Here is a 15,742-nt window from a genome sequence, read left to right as displayed (position 1 = left end):
CTATCATTTTATGTTTTTTTCTCTTCATTTGCTCTCAGACATCCGACTTTCCTCCATTAGCTTGAAATTGCCAGTTATTTTTGTCTTTTTAGTAACTTCTGTGGAAGAAGATCACCCATTGAACTAATCAAAACCCTCTCAGTGGTCTCATTTTAATTAAATAAAAATCTCCAATCATGAGTTCAAGGTACTTCTATCCATTCCTTTTCTAATTTAATTTCCTTTATTTCTTAGGATTGCCTCCTTTACTATATGTTTCCCACTGAGATGAAGATTTTGGTCATTTCCTCATTCATGTTCCTGCTTTTCAAAACCCAAGCAAGAAAGGAAACTTCTACAGTGACTTTCTCATTATGAAATCTTAGCATTCACTAGTCGGCCATAATGGAAAACCAGCCAAATGGACACATATACACTGGTCTGTACCCGCAGAGAAAGAACTGCAAATCTCTGTGATCAGAAAACTATCCTATCTTGTACATTGTTAAAAGTCTGCCTCCAAAAAGTTTACTTCTGGAATACTGTAATTGAATAGAATCAGGGATCCTACCTGTGTCCTTCAACTTTCACATCTTGTCTACTCAAGTAAGGGTTGAATTTGCATGACTATATCTAAGGTTCAAGGGCTTACCTGTTGGCAGTAGACCCAGTAGTCTATGAATGGAAATGGGCAAACCTGTGACCTCCCAAAACTTTAATATGAAAGTTTTGTTTGTGTATACTCATGGCATTATTCTTTTAATAAAGAGATAATCTATATAGTTTTCTTTTTTAAAAGATACTTTTATTTCTTTATTGTTGGGAACTGACACAGCTAATTTCTTTCTGAAGAGGTTCTTTGGTTGAGAATGGTAGCAACTAGTTTGATGTGGCTGGTGAGAGTCAGCATCCCCCACAATCTTACTTTCAGGTTTTAATGAAAGAAATCTCTGACAAAATTTTTACACACATAAAGACATTTACTAAACAACCAAACATTAGTAAGCAGGCAGAAAATAGCTTCTATAACTGGGTCTGTCAGCTTGAAGAAGGCACGGCTCTTTGTTCTTTTAAATTCTTCAACCTCCATACTAGATGAAAGGGTCACTCAGGATAACATGACAGGATCTCTGGAAGCTGGCTTTTGATATTCTAATAGTCACATTGATTTGCAAAGGTTGGGCATAGGTCTGCTTATTGGTCAAGCTTTGATATCTTTCCAAGGAATTCAGAAGACACGCCACTGTCTTCTATTTTGCTCATGCGAGGGATTGGAGGGAGGATGGGTCTCATAGTATTTTACCCAATAAACATTTCTTGAATATATTTAATTTTACCAATACAAGCCCAATTCTAACATTTTCCATGTTAATTAAACCAATAATTTTACCAGTAAAATCATTTTTCTGACATTTTCTATGTTTAGGTGATAATCAAGATGTGGAAAACAGAAGCACTTGGAATGGTCACTTCTGATTTGTGGATTTCTGATAAGACTTTATAGAACCTTCACTGGAATATGAATTTATTATTAGGGAAACTGTCAGTCCCTACAGTGGGATCATAAACTAACTTGCATGTACATAATATTATACTGCCTCTACTTAAATATTTTATTTATTTTTATTTTTAAAATAAAAAACAGAAATGTATTTCTCCACACTTCTGGACACTGGTAAGCCTAACATCAGGATGCCAGCAGATTCTGGGTTAGTGTATGGTGATGGCTGCTCTCTTCTTCCAAGATGTCCTCTTCTCACTGCAGCCTCACATGGCAGAAGGGCAGAAAGAGACTAATGCTGTATCCTCACATGCAGAGAGATGGAAGGGCCAGGCAGCTCTTGGAAACCCCTTTTATAAAATCACTAATCCCATTCACAAGGGTGGAGCCCTCATGACTTAATCACTTCCCAAACATGATTTAAAAATTTTTCATTTTTTCATTATTATGGGTACATAATTGTTATATATATTTATGGGGCACATGTGATGTTTTGATACAGAACACAACATGTAATAATTATATCAGGGTAACTGGGTATCCATCACCTCAAGAATTTATCATTTCTTTGTGTTAGAAACATTCCAGTCCACTCTTTCAATATTTTAAAATATACAATAAATTACTGTTGACCGTAGTCACCCTGATGTGCTATCAAATACTAGACCTTATTCATTCTATCTAATTATACTTTTGTACCTATTAACCATCCTCACTTTTTCCCCTCCACCTTGATCCCCTTCCCCTTCCCAGCCTCTAGTAGCCAATATTCTACTCTCTGTCTCCATGAAATCAGTTGTTTTTCATCACCCCAATATGATCTCTGCTGGGATCAATAGTTAATCCCTGTTCTCATCCCCAGTCCTTGATGATCATTAATCTACTTGTATTGGGTACTTTCACTGCACCCAATTTGTAGACTTTTATCCCTCACCCCCCCTCCCCACCCTTTCCCCCAAGTCTCTGTAGATTTGACTATCTTGCTTTTTAAAAATAATATGCAATGGAAATCCCTCCAACTCAAATAAGTAGTCTCTAATTCTTTGCTTTGAATATCTGTACATTTTTCCAGGGCGTAGATACATAGTATTTTATTCAGTTATTTTGCTAATCAGTAAAAGTGAGCATGTTTGCCCTGTTTTAAGACCTTGGATATCTTCTCTGTGCATGCTCATTCACATGGTTTGCCATTTTTTTTCTGTTGGGATATTTTCTTCTCTATGTCAATTTATAACGGCTCATATATCATTGGTATGAGCCTTTTGTCTATTTGTTGTATTACAATTTTTTTCTAGGTCTATTAATTTTTAATTGTATTATGCTGAGAATGTGACTGTAAAATCTTTACTTAAAAAAAATCACTAGTATTGTCTTTGTGACCAAGATGACTAATTTTTGTAAATATTACAGGGACACACATTTACTGAAATCCTCTTGTTTATTTTGAGGTATGTATAGTTCTTAATATATGTTAGCTCACATTTAATGAATTCTATTATTCAATTTTTACCTGACTCAAACCTACTACATCTGTCCGTTTCTGACAGAAACATATTGAAGACTCTCACGGTAATTAACTTTTTATTCTTTGCTATCCTGGCACCATAAAAAGGTTTGATTTTGTGAGCTACCAGCTATATTGGTTGTTATATACATGTTTATGACAACTACACAGCCACTTTTTTCACTACCTTATACTAACTGATTCATAATTATATAATATCCATTTTATCTGACTAGTATATTTAATGTTATATCCCATTCTGGTTGATACTGTACACCCCTCCCCAGTTCATCCCACTTTCTGTTTAGTTTTCTTTACATGATACCTCTTTGCTTATACTTCATTAAGCTTTTAAAAAATTACTTATTTTGAAACAGTCTATAGCTGGTCTTCCCCCCGACTCCTTGACTACTACTACTCTTTTAAAATTTATTTTGTCTCACTTTCTCTTCATTACTTAGATTCTGTTTAAATTTCTTTCCTTTTTTTTTTTAAATTTCCATGGGTTTCTGGGAAATAGGTGGTGTTTAGTCATGTAAATTCTTTCGTGGTGATTTGTGAGATTTTGGTGAACCCATCATCTGAGCAGTATACACTGTACCCAATTTGTAGTCTTTTATCCCTCCTTTCCCCCAAGTCCCTAAAATCCATTGTATCATTATTATGTCTTTGCTTCCTCATAGTTTAGCTCCCACTTATGAGTGAGAACATACGATGTTCAGGTTTCCATTCTTGAGTTACTTCACTTAGAATAATGATCTCCAGTTCCATTCACGTTGCTATAAATGCCATTATTTCATTCCTTTTTATGGCTGAAGAGTATTCCATGGTGATATCTATTTATCGATCTCAAAAATTCTGTTTTTATTTCTATATTTTATTTTTCTTTATTGTTTCTGCTTTGGTCAAGTTTCTGTTCCGTCTGCTAGCCCTCCCCCTTATTAATCTGAAAGTATTTTTTAAAATCCTATTTATTGTTACATTTGGATTACATTTACTACTCTTTCTTTTACCTAATTTCTTTATTTTTGGTAAGATCATTTAGTAACAATACTAGGAATAACTAACATTTATTGATTTTTTTTCTTGATTAGGAGATTTTCTAAAGTGTTTTCCTCAGAGGTTGTACGTAGGTGATATATTCTCTGATGTCTTGTACTTCCTAAAATATTTTTCTTTCACCTCAATCTGTAATTAATTTATCATTTGCATGTAGGATTCTTGGACTATAATCATTTTTTTCAGTGGTTCTGTGAATGCTATTCCACTGGCTATTATTTACTCTGGATTGAAGGTGAGATGTCTGGTACTAGTATGGATTTGATTGGATAATTTATTACATTTACATTGATAGGTAAGGACTTACTACTGCCATTTTATTGCTTCTGGAGTTTCCTCAAAATTACTATTTTGAATTCTTGATCTGAAAAATCACACATTACTATCTCTTTAGGTTTGGTTACTGGGTCATTGTTTTTTCCATTTGCGAATGTAATGGCTCCCTGTTTTCTCTCTCTCTCTCTCTTTTTTTTTTTTTTAATGAACATATGTCATGTCTTCACATGGAAGTGTTAGTTATTCCAGTCTTTGTTGTCTGGCTTGGCTTGGTCTTTTACAAGTATACCTGTCTAAAGGTTTTATGCAGATTGACTATTGGGTTCCTTTAGTTCAAGACTGCTGCCTCCTTTTAGGCACCTGATAGGACACTAAGTCCAGGTTTACTGTGGCCCTCACAAAAGTTTGGAGCACTGCCCATCCCAGATGGGGTACTCTGGCTGTGTGAGAAGACTGGCTAGGGGTTTGGGTCCAGAGGACCTGTGGAGCATGCCTCTTACAGCATGGTGCTGCTGAACAGCATCTCTGATTTGGCATCTCCTTTGGCTGACATGAAGAGCAGCCACTGAGTTTCTCATGCCGGGGGTTGCTAGCTCCACCTCCACTCTTTATTTCCAGCTGCCCTCAGAATTATTCACCTTACAGGCACTCTTGATGCTTTCCATAGATTGAAGCAGGAACAGTTTTCCTGTGAAGGAACTCAAGGTCATGGGGAAGCTGGATGTCTGCCTCAAGCTCACTTTTTCCAGTGAGTCCAGGAGGACTTTTCCATGAAGTGCCTGGAAGTTTGGGCGAGAGGTGTTACGGCTAGAGAGTTCCATTTATCTTACTTTCTGCTCATAGTTTTTCACTTCTCTGTGGCCCCTGGGATTATCACAGACTCAGTTTTGAGTCCTGGAATATTGCTGGTGATAATTTTGGCACTGGGTAGTTGGTGGTGGTTTTCTGTGGAGGAGAGTGAAGCCAGATTGCTTCTACTCCTCTATTTTCTAGTCATCCTCAGTTTGGCTTTAATTGCCCTTTATTAGCTAAGTGATTCTTTCAGCTGGAAAGTCTGTGAAATTTTTAAAAAATGTATCTTCCAAGTTCATGAAGTTACCAAGACATGCTTAGTTGCACGTCTTTTCTCATCAATCCAGCCCTTAGTGAGTCCCTTGAATTTTTAGACTCAGGTCTCTTCCTTTCCTTGGGAAATTTTCCTTCTAATATTAGTTTATTTTCTTTTCTTCCATCTGCTCCTGTTTTTCCTCTGGAGCTAACAAAATATTCTTATGTTAGTTCTTCTGCATTTATTTTTTAATTGTCTTATTTTATTTTTACCTGGTGATTTTCATCTCCTTAATTTGCTCTGTATTTTAAGACAATGTGAGAGTTCTCACACTTAACCTTCCAAATCACTAATTTGGGCCTCAATAGTGCTTTATCCTTCAACTCATCTGTTGAATTTTTTAAATTTGGAAATTGTAACTTTTAGCTCCAGGAGGTCTTTATGTTTCACTTGAAAAATTCTCAAGTGAATATATTTTCATTCAGATCCTAAGTTATCTCCTCTAGCAGTTCTATATCACAGGATATGTATTCTGATTATTTTTCTGGATCAACTCTAGCTTTTCAGCCCCTTTAGCTCAGTTGACATTTTTTCTTGCACTTGCTGGGCTGAGGTTTGTCAAATACAGTATTGTAAACAGCAAGAACCTTACTTGAGTGTCTGCATTACTGGTGCATAATTGTGTAGGTTTTCAGGCCCTGTTAAGTTGCAGATAGTTATTCCCTGATCTCTGCTTTTGCTGCTCTTTCCTCATTTCAGGGTTAGCCTTTCCATCTCCTGGTCTTCTGTAGTCAGAGAAACCTACCATACTTCTTGGAGGCATCTGATCTCTGAGAAGCAGTTTAATCCCAGGATCACAACCTTTTGTCTTTGGTTCTGAGCTCTGAAGCTATTTTTCAGGTGCTTTTCTAAGTACAGGGAATAAAGTTTCTTATTAATTATTTCTGCTATGGTGACAAAGGAGTTGAGATCTTATTTGAGCCAATCTATGTTTAAGTCTCTGCAGGCCAGAGATGTGATTTCAGACTGGGTCTGAAGAGATGTAAATATAGCATCATTATTTATGGAACATAAACCAATTGCTCCATGTGCTCTAAAAATACATCTCTAAATGATGTAGAATTGGGAAGAGATGGAAAGGAGCCACTGTCATGACGTCCTGCATTCCTTATCCCTTGTCTATTTGGATCCAAATAGACTACAACTGTTTCTCTGGATAATAACAACATATGTGCTAAAGTCATGTGTTCTCCATGTCTTTAATGCATTTGTCTGGGAATGACTTTGTATATGGATGACAATGCCTATTAAGATTCATAGGACTGTCCATCTAATCTACCAGACAGTGGGCTGTAGTTTCCTCCTACTACAACAAAGTTTTTTTTCCCCTGTAGGGCAAAATATTATAAATCCAGCTTATTATACAGGCTCTGGCAGATACTTATCCCTTTTTAGGAAAAAAAAAAAAAACAAGTACATAACAAACCCTCTGTAAGTCTTTGATCTTTAAAAGTGTCTTTATCCTAAATGGCTGAGCAGTATGAAAAATTGATTTTTTAAAAAGCCTTTTCTATCTGCTAAAACATCTGATTGTTAGAAAGAGACATTTAAAAATAATAATAACTTCAGAAATCCTGACTGGGTCTTAAATCCTCTCACTACAGAATTTGAAGGAACATTAAAGATCCTTAGTCCAATTTCTCATTAATGCCAAGTGGTTAGTTGGTTTCTACCTGAATTCCCTGGAGAGGCTAATTTAATACCCCATGGGTAGTCAATCCATTTATTGGAAAACTCTGACTGTTAGAAAGGTCTTGATAGATTGAAGTTGAATCTATCTCTTTGCAAACTATAACCATCGATTCCAGTTCTACCTTTGGAACATCTATTTTGCAGAAGAACATTATTCTTATAAAAGCAAGATTTTATCAGCTAAAGAAAAGCACATGTACTTGCAAAGTTTTCTAAGAAGGTATATGTGCTTACATGCTATTATTATTTGGAAGCTTAAATGCTATTTTGACCTTTCATGTAATTTTAATTTTGAATATTCTGAATTAACTGGGCAAGATAGGCATATACAATTGACCCATGAATAAACCAGGTTGAAAATCCACGTATAACTTATGATTTCCCAAAAACTTACCCTCTAAGACATACTGTTGACTGAAAGCCTTACCAGTAACATAAACAGTTGACTAACACGTATTTTTATATGTGTTATATACTGTATTCTTACAGTAAAGTAAGCTAGAGAAAAGAAAGTGTTATTGAGAAAATTATAAGAGAAAATATATTTACTATTATTAAGTGAAAATGGATTATCATAAAGACCTTCATCTTCGTTGTCCTCACACTGAGTAGACTGAAGAAGAGAAGGAAGAGGCAGGGTTGGTCTTGCTGTCTTAGGGGTGACAGAGGTGGAAGAAAATCCGTGTATAACTGCATCTGTGCAATTCAAAACTGTGTTGTTCAATTGTCAACTGAATATTGATCTAACCTTATGAAATTTAATTATAAAACTTAGGATTTTAGCACTGGAAGTAACTCTACATATATACAACCTAGCACATTAAACATTTTTTTTTTTTTTTTTTTTGAGACGGAGTCTTGCTCTGTCACCCAGGCTGGAGTGCAGTGGCTGATCTCCGCTCACTGCAAGCTCTGCCTCCCAGGTTCATGCCATTCTCCTGCTTCAGCCTCCTGAGTAGCTGGGTACAGGTGCCCACCACCACGCCTGGCTAATTTTTTGTATTTTAGTAAGAGACGGGGTTTCACCGTGTTAGCCAGGACGGTCTCGATCTCCTGACGTCGTGATCCACCTGCCTCAGCCTTCCAAAGTGCTGGGATTACAGGCGCAAGCCACGGCATCCGGCCAACTTTTTTTTTTTTTTTTTAAACCTAGGGGGATACTGAAGTCCAAATAAATCAAGTTTCTTTAAAAAGTCAGTGCCATTCCTGCCTAAAATTCAGACCTCCTCACCTCTCATGTAACAGTTTTAAAACCTACTACAATAACTAGAGATTAAAGAAGGATTCAATGGATGCTAAAAGGTAGATAACAAAGAGTATTGAAATGATTTATAAGTGTCAGAGACTAACATAGACAGATGTGAGATACAGAAAAACAATAAATATCTTTTTTTTTTTTTTGAGATGGAGTTTCACTCTTGTTGCCCAGGCTGGAGTGTAATGGCACGATTTCAGCTCAGCGCAACCTCTGCCTCCTGGGTTCAAGTGATTCTCTTGCCTCAGCCTCCTGAGTAGCTGGGATTACAGGCATGCACCACCACATCTGGCTGATTTTTTTGTATTTTTAGTAGAGACGGGGTTTCTCCATGTTGGTCAGGCTAGCCTTGAACTCCCAACCTCAGGTGATCCACCTGCCTCGGCTTCCCAAAGTGTTGGGATTACAGGCATGAGCCACCGCACCCGGCCTAAGAAACAATAAATATCATTATGGAAGACAAACTAGTTACTGCCGTGTACTATAGCACTTTAAAAATAAGTCCATTAATAATAAACCCTGTCTCTAAGAAACTTGCAAACTTCTTATAGAGATAAAACCTAAGTAATTACCTAGTATTCAGTGCTGTCCAAATCTAGCCCAATATGAAAACTAATAAAGAAAATAATCTTGTAAAATTCACCATCGGTTGAAAACTAATAATAGTGTTAAAATTACTGAGCTGCTGAGTTATTAATTTTTTCACAAGAAAGAAAATCTAATGCTAAAAGTTAAAAATAACATAAAAATTATGTTACTAAAGGATAGGTAAGATAAAGTTTTTAATGTAAATATATCTTAATTAATGATTCCAGATGGCATGTGACCATGTCATTAAAGGAATTTACCTGTTGAATTATTTATGGGTAAAAAAGCCAGGAAGGATGAGAAAAGACTCCAAAGGAGACTGGAGAGTATAAGGAAAGATAAAACTCTTCTTCTTTTGCTTGTTGAAGTGCTAAAGGAAGATGACTCAGAATCAGTGTTCCTTGGTGGAGATGTTATTCTTTTTAAGATGCTTAAGAGATCACTTTCCTGCTGAATGGTTGGATATGCATGCAAGGGAACCCTCAGCACTTCAACACCATTGTGCTTTAGAGGAACTGAGAAGTATTTCTCATCTACCTGCCACACATGGTGGCATGCAGTAATACAGATGCAAGACTATTAAAATGGAAACACACAGCAGACTTTGACTAAAACAATTCTTTATTTTTATTATTTAAGCCATTGTTGCAGGATGCAACCATCTCTGAATTACTATTCCTTGGGGGCTGGACCCATGTTTTGTCTTTGTGTTATATACTACAACATTGAGATGAGACCATAGTTTATTTTCCGTCTCCGACTTTCCTTAAAGCTTTTGAAGAAACTCTGGCCTGGCAGTTCAGCTTTTATTGAACAAAACTAAGAGAAATCAAAATGAACAAAATACATGTGTGTGGTATCACCCCACATGGTACATAAACAACCTCGCTCCCTTAGTGAATGTAATATTTTAACTATCAAGAGGTAACCAATTCCAAGACTATTTCTCAGTTACACTAGTGGGTATAAAAATACCATGTAATTTCATTTCATCAATACACTGGGCAAAGAAGAATTATTGTTTCTTCTACTTTGTGGCTCTGGTGAATCCTCAGGAAGTGTAGTTGAAAAATCAATTTTCCAGACTGAAGTCTTTGCTGGTCACAGTTCAGGGATTAGAGAAATCCAATTTGAGGAAAATGTTGGCCTGCCTGGAGGCTCCTTTATAGCTTATCTTTTTGAAGTGCTAGGATGGCTTCCCTTCTGGGTGAATATACAAGCCAAGATTTTCATCTGTTAATGTAGAACTTCCTCCTTGCTCCTTATGTAATAGGTGTTCAAGACTTCTGGATTTTTACCTTCATTCAGAAACAAAAGGTATCTGTGCATCACCAGAGGGTTTAAACGTGTACCAATTGCCATTTAGGTCCTGCTAAGGCCTACTAATATAGGTGTTATTTGAAGAACCTTGGTCTAAAGGACATGTTTTCCATCCACTTATATAGGAAGACTAATTTCCATCCTTTTAGTGTAATTTAGAATGTAGTGTACTTGAGCATAAATAAGACTTGGTAACACTAAATTCTGTAATGGGTTCAAGAGTAAGGTCAAGTTGTTAGTTTTGATTACTGTATATCAAAATCTTTAATATTTAGGTGGGGTATACTTCACAGAGGTTTCTGTAGGCAACTGTGCCTGGAGGAAACCAATTGACCCCAACAGAACCTACACTCTGAATGTAAATTATAAGTAACTTACTCTTTATATAAGCTGTGCTGCCCTTGCTAAGTAACTAAAAATTGCTCAGTTTCTCTCCTGAATAAACAGAGCTCCTAATAGTGGCATACCCAGGCCTGTCTGTATAAAGGCTATACTGTTAGTACCTAATGGCTGATAAAAGAAGTTGCTCAATAATTATAAAAAAAACCCCAGCATTAGTACTGTAAACACTTAGCACATAATTGATGAGCTTTTTAAATTTTTCTTTGCATATACTACATCTCCGAGGAACAACTGGTTTACAGTCTTATCATGGGACACTATGTTGCAAGAACAATATTAGGAATCAATGTGTGAGAAAGACAGTAGCATCTTAGTACAGGTTTTTCTCATAACTATGAGTTTGTTGAATGGATCTGTGTGTTGGAACATAACATTAATCTACTTTTAATTCAATATCCCTACTGCTTCAGGTGAAGGAAAAGTTATTAGCCACACATAACCAAGACAGTATCAGGTCTTTCTCTTTTTGTCCAATCTGGATGCTACATTGTCCTGTCTTGCCTGACCTGCATTGTAACTGTTATGTGTTCTAGAACAGACCAAACACTTCTTGATTTTTACTCACTCTCTGCCAATTGCTGTGATTTTTTTCTTCTTACCTCCCAAATGCTTGACTTAATCTTTAAATAATTTGATGTTTTCATCACACCATTCAATTTGAAGCCCTCTTTTTTTGATACTGGAGGAATTTGGGTGAAGCAGGAATTATGGTTGTGGCTGTGTAGCAACTTCAGTAATATACTTCTAGGAGCTGTCAACAAGACTGCATGGGAAAGAATTTCATAGTTTGCCATGGTTTTAGCAGGGAACGTGAATATTTTCTGGACTAGGTGCTCTCTAGAAGGCTTACTTCCATTGCTCAAGCAGTGAACCTCTTCTTTACATTGCTCATACCTGTCTCTTTACATTGCCCTTTACATTCCTCTTACCTGTCTCTCACCATTGCTCCTCTAAAGAAGAAAGGGTTCTAAAGAAGAAATTGTTCCTGGGACTGTGGATTAAATAGATATATAGCAGATTGTTTAATTTCTCCATATCTATATGCCCAGTTTGCATGTATGTATTCTTATATATGCATGTATGTTAGAAATAAGCATACTGCCTATAATCTAAAGTTAAAGACAAAATAAATAATCATCACGAATCTGCTATGAAACTGGACATGACACTGTGGTCCTCAGTGCCTCAGTGTTCCATAAAGTGTTTTGCTCAAGAATAGTGGCAATTTCTGAGATTTTCCATGTGGGAGCATTTTAGAGCTTTGTCTTCTGGACTGTAATATTCATTGCCTCCCGTGCCTTTGGTCTCTCACTGTTATGGGTTTTTCTCTGCTCCTGCCTCTGCTGTCCACTGCTGGAAAATCCTTAGAGCCCAGTCCTCATCTCATCAGCAATTATTTTTCCTGTAGCAATGCCTAGAGAAATTTTAGGCACTCTAAGGCCAGGGAATTTTTCTGGAATCTCAGATTCAAAAGAGATCACCTGGGATCTTTGTAGCCCCTTATGCAGGGGCTTTAGGAATCTCTCTTGACCTGACCAACATTTTGCTTCTCAAGAGTAGGTTGGGGCATTCCTTCTCCAAAGAAGCATCCTATATTCCTCAGAGTCTGACAAGGCACATCATGTTTTCTGGTCATGGGTCACTGGGTAGAAAACATCAAATCACCTGGATGTTCATTGACGAATACTGATATTTCTTCTGTTTCATGAAGCTGTGTTTATAGGAGCCCATACAGTTATTGTATTTACCCAGCTTCTAATTTTCCGGAATATTTTTTGTTCCATACCAGACTACTCAAGGACACACAGCTGGCTGTTAGAAAGTAAGAACTGGACCCAGCTCTCTGTCAGTTCAGAGCAAATATGGACCTGGCTGCTGGCAACAAAATTTATTTAATATATAGACATAAACTATACTCTTAGGATATGTGAGTCATAAAACAGGAAAATGACAGAAAGCATCTGGTTTATTATGTTTCCTTATTGTTCAGTTTCACTGAGGATTTTCAGTTTTTGAAAGAGAGAGGTGTTGTAGAGAATCCACAATGAAGAGATAATTTTGTTTTGTGTTTTGATTGAGCTGAAATATTCATCTACCTTGATTTTTAGCTCAAAAGCTCCTAAAATAATCAGCAGCCGTTCATTCAAGAGTGTATTACCTCTCTGAATACAGAACAAAATATATTTGAAATTTCACAAAGGTAATAGGAGAAACGATTGCTTCTTTGTGGTGAAACAGACCTACACTGGCATGAGAAATCTGATCAGTACAGCTTGTTGAGTTTTCTTAATAATCAATACATTTCATTACATGAATGATGTGGCTCCTGCAGTCCATTATGTAAATTGTTCTTCTCTCTGGCCAATTTTACCATAATGCTTTGTAGGTACTGATATTGACTTTAAACTTGCTTTTAAAAATAGAGAAAATACTAGTATGATAAATGCAGTGTGATAGAAAGCAAATATAACTGAAGCCTTTTCTTCCTATGTCTCAGCCAGTAAGAAAAATATTGGTTGAGAGGAAAGTTAATTTTGTTTAAATACCTGATAAGTAGTACAAGAATTGTTTAATACTGCATTATCTCTTTTAAAAATGAGTACAGTGTTCTATGCAATCACAAATTTCTAAACTATTGAATGTTATAGATAGGAGTTGCCAAACTACAGCCAAAGGGTCAAATCTAATCCAATGCTTATTTTTGTAAATAAAGTTTTATTGTAATACAGCCACATTCATGCATTTATGTATTGTCTATGGCTGTTGTCACACTACAGGGGCAGAGTTAAGTAGCTGCAGCACAGACTGTGTGACACACAAAGTCTAACATATTTATTATCTGGCCCTTTACAGGAAAAGTTTGCTGATTCCTAGTATAGAATAGTAATTTTTATATTGTTATTTCATTGGCATTAATATTATTTTACTTACCCATTCTCTTAATCATCATCTTTTCTTTAAATGGTTAAATCATTCCCTAAATAGAACTGACTTTTTAAGTATGTGTGCCTATAAATGTAAATATTCAAAGGCTGAACATATGCCTATTAATTTCTTTGTGTTCTTTTGATTAAAAATATAGGTCTACATAATTACAATAAAGCACTTGCTTTTTTTACTAATTGGAATAAGTAAAAACATGGATAGTTAAGGACTGATTTTACTAGATTGTAGACAAAAATCTTATGACTAATTAAAAATATACCTTGTGTTATATTCTGTGTTTCTTGAGAACCAGTGAGATTAGTGGTTAGCCTAAAGTCACAGAGCAGTCAAAACGGACACAAGCATAGTGTTGCCTGAGTCACCGAACAACTGTGACTTCCTTCATTGTTCTCTGCAGAGCTAGACATGGCATCTTCCATTATGACTGTGAGGGTGCTGTATAAAATGCATCTCAGAAATCTTGGCAGGTTTATTCAGAATGTTAGTTTTTTGGAGGTTTTTGGAACAGGTTCAGTGTTCATTTTGCAGCACTCTTTGCTAGGCCAGCAGGATTTAGCGGACACTGTTGAAATAATTGTTTGCCAGGGATGTTTACATTAGTGATTGGATATTTATGGTACATGTTGAATATCTACTCACTTTCTCTTTGCCAATAAATTTTGAGTGTAACTAATGTATTGGGTCTGTAGGTGTTGCATTTCCCAGACTGCATTAAAATATGTCTGAAAATAAAATAACAGCAATGTTGTCCCAACTGGAATGCCTTTTTGTGACGAATATTTATTTATTAATGGATGATAACTTGTATTACAATTTAAGACCCTGGGTAGTTATGCAATGATTATCTATGAACAGGAAGTACAGTTTAAAATCTGGAAGTTAAGTTTAAAGTTTACAATTCTGAAACTCTAGATCTCATATATTCGGTGTTGTATTTTGAGATGAGGATTAAATGTTTCAATCCTCTAAACTAATTTTATGCATTTAATCTTTGCTAAAAACAGTAACACTTTTTTTTGTAAATGTGTGTAAAAAATTAGAGAAACACATACTGATTTAGGTATGATTTTTGAAGGCCCAATGTATACATCTTTGTGATTGAGGACTGTTAAAATGAAAACAATGTTGGAGAAATCAGCAGAAAATACTGGAAGGGAGGATATAAATAAAGTTTATAGCAATAATATAAACTACAAACCCTGTTTTCTAATTTGGTTAATCTTGGTAATTCTTTGTGTCCTTTACAATCAGTGCATCTTACACCAGACTAGATACATTTCCAGTGTTCAATAGCCAAATGTGGCTAATAGCTGCCATATTAGGCAGTTTGTCTCTAGACTAATGTTCCTAATTACTATGTGGCATTAATTCTATAAATATTTAATCTCTTTTGATTGGCAATTAGGATGTTTTCAATTATTTTGCCATGCTAAATGCTGCTTTGCTAAACTTTCTTATACATGTGTCATAAGTATGTGGAAGAATCTTCCACACTGTATATTAGTGGATTTACTGGGTTAAGGGGATACTTAATTTCTACTTTACTAGAGAGGCATCACAATGCTCTCCAATTTGGAGCAATTTCCATTTATTTGGGAGTTCCTATGGCTCAACATTTATGCCCAAGTGTATTCTTACACTTTAAAATACTCTGAGCCTGATGGATGTGAAACATTATCCCATTGTGATTTTAAAAGTTTATATAGTCATGATTACCAGTGAAGCCAAGCATCTTTGCATTTGCTTTCTGGCTGCCCAGGTTTCTTCTTCTGTGAATTATCTGTTCTTACATTTTGGCTAATATTTATTGGCTTGTTTGTTTTCCACTTTTTGATTTACGTTTTTTAAATATTCCGGATGTTAATATTTCATCTCAAGAATTGCAAATCTCTTCTTCCAGCCTGAGCCTTGTCATTTTTTGGTGTGTGTGTGTGTGTGTGTGTGTGTGTGTTTTGTTAAGTAGTTTTAAATGTAATAAAACTAAATGTATCAGTAGTTTCCCTTATGGGGTATGTTTATGCATCTTGTTTAATACTTTTCTGCCTCAGTTTCCTATGTTTTTGTCTAAGAATGAAGTTTTTCTTTTTCTACACTTGCATCTTTGATACATCT

General features: G+C 35.9%; 1 long non-coding RNA gene across 1 annotated transcript in view; it reads left to right on the top strand.

The window, feature by feature from the left end:
- The window catches only part of LOC130541384 (uncharacterized), a 31,347-nt gene extending 30,574 nt beyond the window's left edge, over positions 1-773 (top strand). The window contains exon 3 of the long non-coding RNA XR_008955430.1: positions 235-773. This is a non-coding gene — a long non-coding RNA (uncharacterized LOC130541384). The remainder of the gene's footprint in view (positions 1-234) is intronic.
- The last annotated feature ends 14,969 nt before the right edge of the window (positions 774-15,742 follow it).

Source organism: Pan paniscus, chromosome 2, assembly GCF_029289425.2.
Source record: "Pan paniscus chromosome 2, NHGRI_mPanPan1-v2.0_pri, whole genome shotgun sequence".
Classification (NCBI taxonomy): domain Eukaryota; kingdom Metazoa; phylum Chordata; class Mammalia; order Primates; family Hominidae; genus Pan; species Pan paniscus.
The sequence above is the reverse complement of the archived record's forward strand: the minus strand, read 5'-3'. Positions and strand labels throughout refer to the sequence as shown.